General features: G+C 40.0%; 1 pseudogene; it reads right to left on the bottom strand.

The window, feature by feature from the left end:
- Nucleotides 1–5,362: 5,362 nt before the first annotated feature.
- Nucleotides 5,363–6,088, bottom strand: LOC110338722 (annotated as a pseudogene).
- Nucleotides 6,089–15,131: the final 9,043 nt, after the last annotated feature.

Raw genomic sequence — 15,131 nt, forward strand, 5'->3', positions numbered from 1 at the left:
GGGCTACTAGTTGCCTTTCTCCTTTGTAAGCTTGTGTGGTGCCTTCTGATGCCATGAAAGCTAGTCCTCAGGAAGGGGGTGTTCAGCGTGATTCCAAGTCATGGATTTCTCTGAGCCGTGTTTCTAAAGTGCATAGTGTCTTCAGCGACAGCGACTTAAATTCCACCACTGGGACCAAACAAAGGGCAACAACAAAACGCTCTATGTTTTGGGAGTCTCTTGGACAACCCTGGTCAACAAGTCAGAACAAGACAACTTATATCTGGTACTGGGGTGGTTTCTCTTAGGGCACTTTGACTCTTAGAGGGAGCATTTTCCAGTCTAGGTTAAAAATAAAAAAAACATTAAAACTGTATATGTATATTTACACATGGAATTTAGCACTATAGTTTTGGAGGTTTTTTAGGTAAATATTTTAAGGTAAATAAATATATATATTTAATTTTTTAATGTAGGCAAATAGTATCATTTCTTATAGCCATTTCAGACATCCTTGCTGTTATTTCACTCACTTCCTTTCTTCTTCTGGGTTTATGTCCCTCTGCCCTCCCTAAAGGGCCCCACCTTTCCCATTTCCATTATTAGATCCCTTGTATCCTGCTATTATTCCCCTCTACTCTGTTCCTATCCTACTTCTGTATTTATCTTGCTCTACCTCCCCGAGGAGAACTGCTTTATCCCATCTTCCTGATCAGAATGCTTGTCCCCCTGTCTACCCATCCCGTCCTGGCAGTAGAACCATTTTACTTTCCTGGTTTCCATAGTTACTATGAACTGTGTGTTCACATCTGAAGAATTCGAGCTAACAGACTCCAACATGAGAGGACACATGGGTTATCTTAATCAATACAATCTTTTCTACTTTCATCCACTTACCTGCAAAGTTCATGATTTCATTTTTTCTCTTTACCAGTGAACAGTATTCATACTGTGTATGTGCCACATTTTCATAATCCATTTCCTTGTTGAAGGATGTTTAGATTGCTTCCATTTCCTATTGTGAATAGCGAGCACCATTGAACATAGCTTAGCGAGTATCTATCGAGAAGGATGTCAAGTCCTTTGAGCATATGTCAAGGAGTGATATAGCTGGGTCATACGGTAGATTCATTTTTACTTTTTTGAGAATTCTTCACACTGAAGAATGAAAGAACCATTTATTCTTCCATAATGGTTACACCAGTTTACAAGCCCACCAATGATGAATAAGAGTTCTCCAGAAGTTTTAGTCTGTTGTTCTGTTGATCTTTGCCATCCTGACTGAGGTGTTAGGAAAGCAATAAGTTTTTATTTGCATTTCCCTAATTCTAAGGGAAAGTAAACATTTTGGAGATATTTCCTAGCCATTCCTTTTAGAATTCTCAATTCAAGTCCTCTATATATTTTTTATATTAATCCTCTATCAGACGTGTAGTGGGCAAAGACTCCCCCCTACTCTATGGGCTTTCTAACCCCTGACTGTGTTTCTTTAGATGCGCTGAAGGCTTTTAGTTTCATCAAGTCCCACTTGTCAATTGTTAAGTCTTAGTTCTTGGGCAAACGGAGTCCTATTCAGGGAGACCTTTGCTTTAATATGTAGGGTGCCGCTTATGTTTATCTTCTAGCCATTTCAATGTCTCAGGCCTTCAGTCCAGGTCTTTGATTCACTTGGAATTAGTTGTTTTTTTTTTTTTGTTTTTTTTGTTTTTACAAGATGACAATTATAGGTTAAATTTATTCTTCTGCATGCAGACATCCAATTTTTCCAGCACCATATGTTGAAGATTCTTTCTTTTCTCCAGCTTATATCTGTGGCATCTTTGTCAAATATTAAGTGGCTGGAGTTACATGTACTCATGTTTGGGTCTTCAATTTTGTCCCATTCATTGATCTATATGTTTGTTTTTGTGCTCATGTCGTACTGTTTTTTTTTTTAAATAGCTCTGTAATGTATCTTAAGATCTGGAATTATAATTTATTCATCATTGTTTTTGTTTTGTTTTGTTTTGCTCAGGATTGTGTTGGCTCTCTGGAGTCTTTTATGGTTCCATATTAATTTTAGAATATCTTTTTTGTTTCTGCATAAAATGAGATGGAGATTATTGATTAGGATTGCTTTGAATCTATTACTAGATTTTGAGAAGATGGTCATTTTCACAATGTTAATTCTACCAATCTATGAGCATGGGATGTCTGTCTACTTTTCTGACATCTTTCTCTGTCTCTTTCTTTAGAGGTTTGCAGTTTTCATTGCAAACATCCTTAACTTCCTTGGTTAGATTTACACCTATGTATTTTATTTTCTTTGAGGTTATTATGAATGGATGTGGGTCCATGATCTCCTCCTCTCTGTGTGTTTCTTTTAATGTGTAGGAAAGCTATTGATCTGTGCAAGCTGATTCTGAGTCCTACCACATTGATGAAATTGTTTACTTATTTATAGACATTTTCTGGTAGAATTTTTGAGATTTCTAATGTATAATATTGTCATACTCAGTGTTCTATTGCTATGAGGAAACTCTACCACCAAAGCAACTCTTATTAACAGAATCCATTTAATTGGTGCTTGCTTACAGTTTCAGTGGTTTAATCCATTGTCCTCATGGCAGCGAACATGGTGGCATACAGTCAGATACTACCGTAGCTGAAAGGTCTACATCTGTATCCAAAGGCAGCAGGAATAGAGAGAGAGGCACTAGGCCTGACTTGGGCTCTTGAAATCTCAAAGCCCAGCCCTAGTGACACACTTCCTCCACCAAGGCCAAATTTACTCCAACTCCTATGGAGGTCATTCTTATTCAGACCACAAGTATCTTTAAATAGGGATATTGTGGCTTCTTCTTTCATGATTTGTATCCCTTCAATTTCCTTCTCTTGCCTTGTTACTCCAGCTAGTACTTCTAACACAGTGTTGAAACGGAGTCAGGACAGTGGTCATCCCTGTCTTGTTCCTGACTTCACAGGGATTGCTTCAAGCTTTTCTCCATTTAGTAAGATGTTGTCTGAGCTTCTTGTGTATAGCTTTCACATTGTAGGGATTTGTTATTTCTGGTACTACATTCTCTGTGACCTTTATTATGAAGGGAAATTGGATTTTGTCAGTCTTTTCGGCATGTGTTGAGATTATCATGTGATCTTCCTTCAATACACTTAAGTAGTTTATTAAATGTATTGACTTGTATGTGTTTAACCATCCCTTTAGAGTTATCCTCAGAGAGAAAGACATTTTGGTCACGATATACACGATCTTTTTGATGTATGTTTATATTCTGTTGAAAGGATTTTACTATTTTTTTACTCTATTTTCATCAGAGATAGCAGCCAATAGTTTTAGTGTGTTATATTTTCACTTGGTTTGGGTATTACGGTATTACTGGCTTCACAGAAGGAATTTAGAAGTGCTCCTCTGTCATGTGCGTGTGTGTGTGTGTGTGTGTGTGTGTGTGTGTGTGTGTGTAGAACAATGGATCTCAACCTTCCTAATGCTGCAACCCTATAATACAGCTCCTCATAGCATTGTGACCCCCAACCATAAAAGTAAATCATTACTACTTCATAACTATAATTTTGCTACTGTTATGAATCATAGTGCAAATGTCTGATATGCAGGACATCTGATATGTGATTCCAGAAGAGTTGCCACCCACAGGCTGAGAACAACTAATACAGAGTTTAAGGAAGATCTGCTATAGATTGTCTTTGCAAGTCTCGTAGAATTCAGTGAATCCACCCAGCCCTGGACTTCTTTTTTTAAGCTGTAAAGGGTTTTGTCATTTTTTTTATTACTATTACAATATCCTCCTGTATTACATCTCTGTTTACATTATTGATCTCTTCTTGGTTTGTTAGTTTAGATAAATCAAACTAACTTTGATTTCTTTTATGGCTGTTATGTCTCCCTGTTAATTTTTTATTCTGTTTATTTGGGTCATCTCTTTCTTTTGGTTAGTTGGGCCAAGGATCTGTGGATTGTGCTTTTTTTTTCCTTTGAATACACTTCAGTTTAATGTAACAGAGTAACTTGTATACTTCATTATTTAAAATAATCACCTTTTTCCTTCCTGTGAAAACTAAAACAAAAAAAACTTGAAATAAAAAAATTAAAATTAAGTTACAACAGAGATTGTAAACTCCAAATAAAACTCTCCCATTGAGTGGCAAGGCTCAAGTCATTGTTAGGAAAGAATTTTATTTTAAAAGTGTCACTTTAAACTGCAAGGACATCTGTTAAACATCACAATTAAACATGCTAAAGTAGAAGCCATGTTGTCAAATGCCCACTTAACACCCCCCTGACACCTCAAACACATCTTTGCTGGCCTTCTATACCCTTCCCCTTTTTCTTTTTCATTAAACAAGAGAAAGTAGACAGATATACGTTGGGAAATACTAACTGTCTGTATTCACAAAGAAACATAGTGTAATCTTTGAGCACAATATACAGAGAAAGGAAAAAAGCTAGAATTCTGTGCACACGGGGGCCTGGCCCCTCCAGCCTCCAGCAGAGCCAAGGCAGCTGGAGGGCTTTTCTTTTTTTCCCACAAAGCACAGTGGTGGTGTTGAATCCATAGTTTTGAAGGCAAGAAAGGGCATAAATGAATTTAGAACAAAACAGTGGAACAAGTTATTTTTCCCCAAAGTAAGTTGAGCACCATGGTGTTGAGAGATCTCATAAACAGGGTGACTGAGCACAAGAGTGACAGGGAGGAAAATGACTACAACTTGCTCCCAGGAACTGGAGAAAATTAAAAAACTAAAAAGAAGGCTAGAATACATCAGTGTTCTGTGCTGGTCATTGTCACCTTCATCCTTCTCTGCTTCCTCCCCTTCATCATCATCTTCATCTTCTTCACCTTTATCCTATCTCCTCCTCATCAATACCTTACAGCTCCTCCTCTTCCTCTTCTTCTCCCCCTCCTCCTATTCTTCTTCTCCTCCTCCTTCTTCATCTATATAGGGAACCAAATAGTACTGAAAGATATTTGGCCAAATATATCTTTGATGGTGTCTTAGTAGGGGTTTCTATTCCTGCACAAACATCATGACCAAGAAGCAAGTTGGGGAGGAAAGGGTTTATTCGGCTTTCATTTCCATACTGCTGTTGATCACCAAAGGATGCAGGACTGGAACTCAAGCAGGTCAGAAAGCAGGAGATGATGCAGAAGCCATGGAGGGATGTTCTTTACTGGCTTGCTTCCCCTGGCTTGCTCAGCCTGCTCTCTTATAGAACCCAAGACTACCAGCCCAGAGATGGCACCACCCACAAGGGGACCTCCCCCCTTGATCATGAGAAAATGCCTTACAGCTGGATCTCCTGGAGGCATTTCCCCAACTGAAGCTCCTTTCTCTGTGATAATTCCAGCTGTGTCAAGTTGACACAAAACTAGCCAGTACAGATGGCCTCCCCTAACTCATCTGCACCAGCATCGGAATGCTCAGGAAATCAGGGAAAGGAGCTCTCTGGATCTTCATGCTGTCTCTACCTGCTGGCCTTATCCCGAATCTGACTTGAGCATTTTGTCAAATCCTTTCCAGATTTCCACGGACTTTGAAGACGGGTCACTACTTTCATTCAGATAGAATTCTTTGGAGAGAACTTTACTTTCAAAGTCGGGGTTTTCATCAAAATAAAAATCTATTCTTTAACCAGATTTGATGTCTTCAAATTCTGTCCTTTCAACTCTGATGAAATAACTCGGAGCCTCTTCGCCTTCCTTCCCAAGTCTGATTTGATGTCTTCAAATTCTGTCCTTTCAACTCTGATGAAATAACTCGGAGCCTCTTCGCCTTCCTTCCCAAGTGCAGACACTTGTGGATCGCTGACAAATGTTGTTATCCAGAAATTTGGGATTTTTGGCAATCAATTCTGGCCTCTTCTGAAAAAATGGTTGTCAGAGTTTGTTATATTTTTGTTCTACTTTCTCGCTGACTTGTTCATTAAGTCTGTCTATTTCATTTTGTACTTCATTCATATGTTCAGTTGTCTCTTGCTGTCCCTTTTCTCCATTCGGCAGGTCAGGAGTGGCCGATTGTCCTCCAGCTTTGGGGCACACGCTGGTCTGGGCTTCTTGGACTGAGGCAGGATCTGAGATTACTGATTGATGGCCATGGCACAAGGGATGTGGCCAGGAGACAGAGGCCAGAACCCCGATGTTCACAGCCGGAAGAAACTCACAGGAACTCATCTTTACAAAGAATCAACTCTAAGGTTTATTGAATCATTTTTATCATTTTATGTCTATTTCATTGATTTCATTGATATTTATTATTTCTTGCCTCCTACACTGGGTTAGAATTTTGTTTATTCTTTCTTTCTCAACCTTTCGAGTTTCATCATTAATTCACTTACTTGTGCTCCTTCTGATATTTAATGTAGGCACTTAGGGCCATAAACTATTCTCTTAGAACCGCTTTTAACATGTCCCAGAGGCTTTGTGTTGTTTTCATTTTCATTTAGTTCCTGGAAATTTTTATTTGTTTGATTTCAACCCAGAGATGCAATTTTCTTTAAATGTGTGCTTGCTGGCTTTTGGCCAATTTGGCACAAAGTCGACTCGTCTGAGAAGAGGTGATGCCTCCACCAGATTGCCCTCTATACAAGCTTGTCAGACATTTTCTTGATTCATAATTGCTGTGGAAAGGCCCGGTCCACGGTGAGGAGTGCCATCTCTGAGCAGGTGTATAACAAAGCAAATTGACCAAGCCTAAGAGGGCAAGCCTGTATGCAGAACTCCCCCGTGGCCTCTGGCTGAGGTTCCTGACCTACTTGAGTCCTGTCAGCTTCTCTCGACAGTGTGGTTGTTTGAGACAAGGAAGACAAACATATCCTCTCCTCCTCAAGTTGCCTTAGCTCATGGTACTTTTATCACAATAATAGAAGCCTGAGACAGTATGAAACTCAGTAAATATAGTATACCATGTTAACAGACTTAAAGACAGGAATAATATATCTCATAATGTAGGAAAGGCACGTAACAAAGTTCAATGTATTTTCATGGTAGATATTTTGAAGAAATTAGGAATAAATGTAATTTCCATCAAAATCTTAAATATGTGACAAACTTGTAACGTATTATATTAAATGAGAACAATGACAGGGGGGTCTTCTAAAATCTGGAATGAGACAAGGATTCACACTCTTTCCATTCTATTTCAATATAGTACTTGAAGTTTTTGCTAGGCCAATAAGAAATGAAAAAGCTATAAAAGGGATACAATTTGAAAGAAAAAAAAAACTAAGCTATCCCTATTTGCAGGCAGCATAATTCTATATTTAAAAGTTCCCCACAGACAAGTTTCAGATTCGACGCATGGATTCATTATAGTAGAAGGATGCAAAATCCATGTATAAAATTATTGGCCTTTATGTAAATATTCCAATAATAATTTGCTGAGGAAAAATTATCTACTCAGATAGATAGATTGGTAGATAGACAGACAGACAGATGATAGATAGATAGATAGATAGATAGATAGATAGATAGACAGATAATAGATAGATAGATAGATAGATAGATAGATAGATAGATAGATAGATAGATAAAATTTTCCACGGGATTAACCCCAAGGCATCAAAACCAAATTTTAGGAGACATAAAGTTATGAAAAGGTCTTTCAGGCTTCTGAATTGGCATACTTGGTAATATAAAAATTGTTCTCTGACCTGAAGTGATCTACCAGTTCCACGTGATCTCCACCAAAATCCCAGTGGTATTCTTCACAGAACAATCCTTTAAAAACTTCATTTTATGTGGAAACACAAAAAGAACATGAATAGCCAAAGCTCTCCTAAACAGAAAGAACACAGCCAAAGAGGAAGTATCACCAGACTTCAAACTATGCTATACTGTCAAAGGCACAAAGATAGCATGATATTGGCATGTGTACACATACAGGCACACACACACACACACACACACACACACACACACACACACCAAAGGAACATAGAGTACTCAAATATAAATCAACACAGTTAAGAATTTCTATTTTTTTAAAGGTGAATTCTAGTTACCTTCCGCTATCAACTGAAGCTCTAACACAGCTTAGAGTCATCCGGGGGAGTCTCAACTGAGTAAAGTCTAAATTAAATAACTCTCTTCTCTCAGAGTTCTACGCATCTTATCAGAGTGTTCTATCGCAATAACAGAAACACAAATAATAATAGAAATAGGTACCAGAAAAGGAGATTTGTTGCTGTGATGTGCCTATGTTATTCGGAGGGAGGGGTATCGTGGGAGCATTTGAAACTCAGGGCTGGGAAAGCTACTGAGTGGTCAGATCTTAGTAAGCCATTGTTGTGAGTGTTTAGAATATAATGGTGATAGAAATGTAGACTGGGAGGGGGGGCATGAAATTTCAGAGGGAAACAAAGATTATGTCAAGGTCTTTCATGTGATATTTTGGATTAAAATCTATGGTTGTTGGTCAGTTAGGGCTGAAGAGGCAGCTTTGATTAATAATAATAAAAAAAAATCAACGTTATTTAGCTATGATCTTCTAGGAAGTATCTCATCTGAGTGAACACAGAGAAGCTGTGGTCCAGCTGTGGTGATCTGAATAAGAATGGCTCCCATAGGCTCCTATGTTTGAACGTTTGAATCTCACACGGTGGAGCATTGAGGAAGGGTTAGGAGGCCTGGCCTTCCTGAAGGAGGTGGGCTTTGAGGTTCGAAAGCCTGTGACGGGCTTTTGATAGACAAAGTTGGTCTCTGTCTCTGCCAGTGGGTTAGGACGGAGATCTCTGTAACTGTTCCAGTTTCATGGCTGACTGCTCCCTGATCGTAGACTAACCCTCTAAGGCTATAAGCAAGTCCCCAGGTAATTTTTTTTTTAATAAGAGTTGAGTCTCTTTACAGTGACAGAACTGTAACCAAGACACCCATCAAAATATCTGTGCTGTCCAAGTTCTTGTATGTGTAATCCTTCATTTTGACTTACCAGGGGCTACACTCTTAGAAAAAAAACTGACACTCTCTCTTCCAACAGCCAATAGCTCCATGGATAGGACTGGGGTTTCCTGACCAGTTCCCATCTCCAGGGTGGGATATGGCCTGGCTGGGGTAGACAATGGAGGCCTGGCATTTGACATTTTAGAGGAAAGTGACAGCTCTTTTAGAACCATTCATATGATATACTTTTTTTTCCAATTTTTATTAGGTATTTACATCATTTACATTTTAAATGCTATCCCCAATGTCCCCTATACCCCCGCTCACCTACCCACCTACTCTTCCTTCTTGGCCCTGGTGTTCCCCTGTGCTGGGTCATATAAAGTTTACAAGACCAAGGGCCTCTCTTCCCAATGATGGCTGACTAGGCCATCTTCTGCTACATATGCAGCTAGAGACACAAGCTCAGGGGGTACTGGTTAGTTCATATTGTTGTTCCACCTACAGGGTTGCAGCCCCCTTCAGTTCCTTGGGTACTTTCTCTAGATGATATACTTTTATTATCTGGTTGATAGTTAGCTGGGGCTGAAGACTCCACTGTGATCAACAGGAACTGAGCACCACCTAAGCTTCACTAGGACAGTGGATGCTCACTAGCTGGGACCGAACAAACAGCTGAGACAGTTAGAACAGCATTACCAATGTCACATCTTCTAGAAAGTATTTCTTCTGAATCAGCACAACGAAGCTGTGGTCCAGGGAGGCCGAGGCTGCATCTCAAACTGGAAAACACACTTGGCCTATGAAAGAGTCATCAACATGGTACTGATTTTGAAGGCCTGAAGGGGTCTTAAGGTGTTGCTGAGACTTGACATTACAGTCCCTGAAGAGAGGCCAGCAGAGGCTATTGGTGAAGGGCCCGCCTTATTTGCAGACCTAATGCTTTTGTGTATTTTACATTGGGATAGTAACATAAGACCTTGAAGACAAGAAAGAAACGGTTATGGTTTAGTAGTGATGTGTTAGTGTGTCAAGTTGACAAGGAGTAGACTTGTGGTAGCTAATCTTAGTTGTCACCTTGACAAACCCAGGGAAAGGTAACCTCAGTTAAGAATTGCCTCCACCAGATTGGCCTGTGGACATATCTGTGATGCATTTTATTAATTGTCATTTGATATAAAAGGGCCCAGATCACTGGTGGCAATACAATTCCAGGTAGGTTGGTCCTGTGCTATGTAAGAAATGTAGCTGAATGTAAGCCAGTAAACAGTGCTCTTCAGTGTTTTCTACTTCAAGATCCCTCTTGGAGCTCCCACCCTGGCCTCCCTTAAGAATGGACTGTAATCTGTAGGATGCAATCAACTCTTCCCTTCCCAAGTTGGTTTTAGTCAGTATATTATCACAATAGAAAGTGAACTGGGACAGTAATGGTATCTAGAAAGAAAAACAATTGTAGAAGAAATTCCATTAAAATTACATAGTTATTGTATGCTTTTAAAACATAAGCAATGTGCCCAAGGAGAAAAATTAATTCATCACTTATTTCTATGTAGTTCAGATGAATCTAATTACGAAAATCATTATACAGTCAAGTAGTGGTGGCGCACACCTTTAATCCCAGCACTGGGGAGGCAGAAGCAGGCGGATCCCTGAGTTCATGGCCATTCTGGTCTACAGAGCAAGATGTCCAGGACAGCCAGGGCTACACAGAGAAACTTTGTCTCAGAAGAGAGAGAGAGAGAATGAGAATCAGTACTATTTAGTGGACAACAGAAGACCAGAAATACTGTTTTTCCAAGTCCACTCCAATCCCATCCCTAAAGAAGCTGAATAGGGTTCTTCATCCCCAGAATTTCTCATGTAAACCTCGGCAATGCTGACCAGACTGGAGTGGTGCATTATGGGTTAAGAGTGTTCAATGCGCCGGGCGTGGTGGCACACGCCTTTAATCCCAGCACTCGGGAGGCAGAGGCAGGCAGATTTCTGAGTTCAAGGCCAGCCTGATCTACAAAGTGAGTTCCAGAACAGCCAGGGCTATACAGAGAAACCCTGTCTTTAAAACCAAAAAAAAAAAAAAAAAAGAGTGTTCAATGCTCGTCCAGATGACCCGAGTTTGGCTCCCAGCCCCTAGTACAGGCACCTCACAGCCACTTGTTACACCAGCTCCAGGACACATCATAAAAATTGTAATCATTTTAAAAGACATATAGTGGAAGATTCTAGTGGTTACTCTACATTACAGGTGCTTTGCCTGAAAAAGGAAAGAAAAGGGGGCTGATTCAGAGCTTAGCCATTACATTGTAAGACGACAACAGCATCCACCCTCAGTCTTTACCACTTCCAATAAAATCTGATTTCCCTCAGCATTTACATCTTGTATTCTTCACAGTTTTGAGAGTTTGCATTTTTTAAAATTATTTTATTTATTTACGTTTGAACATTGCCCACCTCCTGGTCCCCCCCTCACAGTTCTTTATCCCATTCCCTCTCCTTATTGCCTCTGAAATGATGTTCTCCTTCTTCCCAACCCTGCCTCCTGGGCATCCCCCTTCCCTGGGGCCTCAAGTCTTTCTACAGAAGTAGGTAAATTGTCTCCAACCAGACAAGGCAGTCCTCTGCTATATATGTGCAGGGGCCTTGGACCAACCTGTGTATGTTCTTTAGTTGGTAGCTTAGATTCTGGGAGCTCCCGGGGGTACAGGTTAATTGAAACCATTAGTCTTCCTGTGGGGTTGCCATCTCCTTTAGCTCCTTCAATCCTTCCCCTAACTCTTCCATAGGGGTTCCCGACCTTATTCTAATAGTTGGCTGTAAATATCTGCATTTGTCTCAGTCACCTGCTGGTAGAACCTCTCACAGGAGAGCCATGCTAGGCTCCTATCTATAAGCACAACATAGCGTCAGTAATGTCAGGCTTTGGTGCTCACCCATAAGATGGGTACCAAGTTGGTACAGTCACTGGAGTGTTTGCATTTCAAAATGACATCAAGAAGATCCAGCCACAAGGGTAAAAATATCCAGGTATGGGAAAGAGAGCAACTTGCACAGGTCACCTGACTTTCTGAATGTTTACAAGCCAGATAAATGTGCTCAAATACAACACCTGAACAACAATACAGACACCATGTGTTATATGTGTGCACAAAATCCCAATTTACCCTCCAACTTATAATAGATTCTCAATGAGTACATGATTCTAAATTCTAAGGAAAAGAGAAGATTAAGAATAGGCGAGGGGACTACATTTAGGTGTAATGAATGGAGGGGGAAACCCATGTCATTTGCGATAGTATTCACATCGCAACTGTTGCTAAGGAAACCACTTCCTATTCATGCACTGCACATAGTTCCCTTTTTTTTATTGTTACAAAGTGCACAATGTGACAATTAAATCATGAGAATGGGAGCCTGGTAATATACTTGGGAGAGAGTCAGAGCACTAAAATGACAGGAAAGTCATTAATGGGGTTGTCTTCAGTACTAGAGACCGAGGAGCACTTATCACAGAAGATCTTACTTTCTCTCTTTAGTAGTCACTGCACAGCCCAAGCTAAAGGGTGAATCTCTCTCGCAAACACCGTAGAATACCAAAGGGGTTTCTTTCTGTGCCTCTCCACTAGCAGGGTGGCAGAAGTCATCCCTCATAGAATCATGCAGAATAGGAGTGGGCAGAACATTCCCGCAACCCAAGAATCCCATTAAGATCAGAAAAACTTACCACGGCACCATGGCTACTTCATGGCAAATCTTTCTGATACCCAACATGGGAAAGATAATTCAGGGATCAGAAACCAAAAGTGAGACAAGTCCTGGAGGTCTCTCCTACATCACAGAATTTCACAGAAAGTTTCCTTTTTGTTCATACCATAGACCTGAACAGTCTTGACTTGTTGCTTAATCCACCAATAATATTTATGCAGTACTCACTATGGCTAAGGGGACACAGGAGACTTCACCGCACTGAAACAAACTTGATGGCAGCACTTGTTCTATTCTCCAAACACCCGAGGGCTGGTAGCACCATGTCCCCAAAGCTTTTCTTTTCTTTTTGTAAGTATATTTATTTATTTGGTTATTTACACCCCAAGTGCTGCCCTCCTCCCAGTTACCCCTCACTGAGACTCCTCCCACATCTGGCAGAGATGCACCAGGGTTGGGGTACACCCAGGAAGGGCCCAAAGTTTTTCTTAAGGTTCCAGAAACTAATGCTCTTTCTTTTTCCCTACTCATTTCAGTTCCTTCTCCCCCCTGCTTTTATTTGATGAGTTATCATCCAACAGACAGCCCTAAGCAAAAGACAACAGCCGAGAAATAATAAAAAGAAGGATATTGACTTTGATGTGATAACACGATTGATAAGTTCATTGTGGAAAAGATGACTCATGCCAATTTTGTTTCTTACTGTTTAAAGTTCAAGTTATACCTAGTTATGGCTCACAAGTGTAAACGTAGCACTTGAGAAACAGAGGTAAGAGACTTGCTGAGAGTTCCAGGCAAGCCTCAGCTACAGAATAAGACGCCTTCTTTTCAAAAAGAGAGAAGAGAAATCAAAATGAATTTAAAGAATTAAGCTTCACAGTCAGCTATTGGATGGAACACAGGGCCCCCAATGGAGGAGCTAGAAAAAGGACCCAAGGAGCTGAAGGAGGCTGCAACCCTGTAGGTGCAACAACAATATGAACTAACCAGTACCCCCTGAGCTCGTGTCTCTAGCTGCATATGTAGCAGAAGATGGCCTAGTCGGCCATCATTGGGAAGAGAGGCCCCTTGGTCTTGTAAACTTTATATGACCCAGCACAGGGGAATGCCAGGGCCAAGAAGTGGGAGTGGGTGGGTAGGGGAGCAGGGGCGGGGGAGGGTATAGGGAACTTTTGGGATAGCATTTGAAACGTAAATAAAGAAAATATCTATAAAAAATTTTTTTTAAAAAAAGAATTAAGTTTGATTGGAGTACCTAATTCTTTCCTGGCTCCAACGAGAAATTCTTTGGGCTTCTTTATTCCTTGAAATGGAGGCATTTTCATAGATGCCTCTTAGCATCATGATACTTATTCAACAGTCGGTTAAAAGTCAATCATTCTAGGACAGCAGCCATATTACTATTCTGCCTAGAACCTGTGAGTTCTATCACTTTCCAAACTTCAGTCATCAACCACTGACTCATTAAACCCCACCACACACAGGCGGACACACACACACATACACACTACAAAACACCTCTGCCTCAACCTTTTGGATGTTTTTTTTTTTTAATTCTAAGAATTATGTTCTGCAAGAAAAAAAGTTACACACTTGAAAGTAAATCTAATTTCACTGGGTTGAATTTATTTTTCCTCTTGGTGTTTCCAAGCCTAGATATGGGCCAATATAATGAATTCCCTTTTTCAGCATACTGGGCAACTTCTCAATGTAGGAGGACATCCTGGATGGAAGGCAAATAAGGGTCAAGGGTGTGTCCAGCTCCTTCACTTTTCTATCCCAGTGCCTTTCACATGATAATATCTGTAACCATGACACTATCAACTGTTTGTTCAAATATATTTCAAATAATTTCTAATTATATGCTCAAGATCCTGATGCCAATACTTTGTAACCAATAGAGAAACCAAGTATATTGTCTTCAGAAAAGACCAGAATAACTATACTTTCAACTTATAAAACCATTCAAGTACATATAATAGAAATTATAAAATGTACAAAGCAAATTCTTCAACAGCAATTGTCCATAGGAAAGTATTTTACTATTTTAACCTGGGTTATGATGTGATTTTTGTCCTCAAAGTTCACAGACTAAAACTTAATTCACAGTTCAACAGTGCTGGGAGCTGGGTAGGGCCCAGTGGAAGGTGTTTATGTCTGGGGGCTTAATGGATTGATTTTGAGTATATAAAAAAACTTAGCCGGGCGGTGGTGGTGCACACCTTTAATCCCAGCACTTGGGAGGCAGAGGCAGGTGGATTTCTGGGTTTGAGGCCAGCCTGGTCTACAGAGTGAGTTCCAGGACAGCCAAGGCTACACAGAGAAACCCTGTCTCAAAAAACAAAAAAACAAAAAACAAAAAACAAACAAACAAAAAAACCTTAAGAAATAGGGGAGAGGGGTTGGTTGGTAGAGATATTGATATATACACTTAAGGACCCGAGTTCTTTTCCCTGGTGCCCATGTTTTTTTTTGTTTTGTTTTGTTTTGTTTTGTTTATTTTTTTATTTTATTATTATTATTATTATTTTGTTTATTTACATTTCAAATGCTATCCCGAAA

The sequence above is a fragment of the Mus pahari genome, chromosome 22 (genome assembly GCF_900095145.1).
Source record: "Mus pahari chromosome 22, PAHARI_EIJ_v1.1, whole genome shotgun sequence".
Taxonomy (NCBI): Eukaryota; Metazoa; Chordata; class Mammalia; order Rodentia; family Muridae; genus Mus; species Mus pahari.